The sequence below is a fragment of the Octopus bimaculoides genome, chromosome 5 (assembly GCF_001194135.2).
Source record: "Octopus bimaculoides isolate UCB-OBI-ISO-001 chromosome 5, ASM119413v2, whole genome shotgun sequence".
NCBI lineage: Eukaryota > Metazoa > Mollusca > Cephalopoda > Octopoda > Octopodidae > Octopus > Octopus bimaculoides.
In genome coordinates this window covers 52,574,145-52,575,480 of record NC_068985.1, presented here as the reverse complement: position 1 = coordinate 52,575,480, position 1,336 = coordinate 52,574,145, and positions in this window count along the sequence as shown.

Sequence of the window (1,336 nt, the reverse complement as noted above, 5' to 3'; positions counted from 1 at the left end):
CGCGACACCCGGTCTGGGAATCGAACCCACGATCTAAAGATTGCATTGCAGTAGCCAAACACTATATCACACGTTCTAACGCAATACACATACACACACACACACACACACACACACACACACACACATATATTTATATATTAGCGCTAGTTTACGTTTATCACATCACTTTCGGTATTATAGAAGACAGGGGACAATATGGACAATAAGAGATCCACATACACACACACACATATGTATGTATGTATGCATGTATGTATGTATGTATGTATGTATGTAAGTATGTATATGCGCTAGTTTACGTTCTTTCGGAATTACAGAGGACAATATGAATAATGATAAGACAGAGATACACAAATACACGCGCACATTGCTTCGCTTGAGGTCAATTTAATGAAGTTCCTAGTGACTTGCCCGTCAATCTTCTGTGCAAATGTTGCAGTATTTTAATAAATATATGTCACAATCACTTGCTTTTGCCGGGATTTTTTCTCATAATCTGATGACTAAATGCCTACAGTTTTGTTCTGTCAATTAATATTAAAAGCTCCACACTTTTGAAGTTGCCTTGCCTTGAGTTTCCTACAGTCGTTTCTGGACACCACTGCGATTTTTATATGAAACATTGAATAACTTTGTAAAGAGTTTCTCTGTTGTAAATAATAAGGATTACATTCTGCAGTACGCGCTATTGGCCTTCAGCTTGTCGGCTGAAGTAATTACCGCATTAAATATTATATGTATGGTGCGTTGGTATAACTTCTGTGTACCACATTTGAATGGAAACTTTACGACACTGGTTCAAATATATATATATGCATATATGGTTACAGGACGTCACCAACAGTAAACAACCGGAAATACGAAAACAAATGAGTTAAATACGTAAATAACGAGAGAAAAAGGACAAGTAATACGAAACACAAAGAATGTCCCTTCATCAGTTGTCACCTGTCTATCTACTCCCCATTTCGAACAATCAACGGCAATATGATCCTTCGAAGACAGTTGCTTCCATAAATACCAAACTAAAATTTTGGAATATATGGAGGGTCAAAGTTAGGAACGTGGAGACATACAGGGTAACCGAACGAAAACAAACACGGAGAATCGTTAGACCTGAACGAGGGGAAAATAGTAAACACTGAGAGAAATACGTTTTTTGAAAAGAGAAACGAGGGAAGAGAAAGACAGGCGACTCCAGTCCTTAGAACGTCCATGCAGTAAAGAAAGATGGTCACGTGAGGAAAAGGAAAATAGACGATGGTCACCTGTGAACAACGAGAGAGAGGAAATGAGAAAGCGAGGGAGAGAGAGAGAGAGAGAGAGAGAGAGA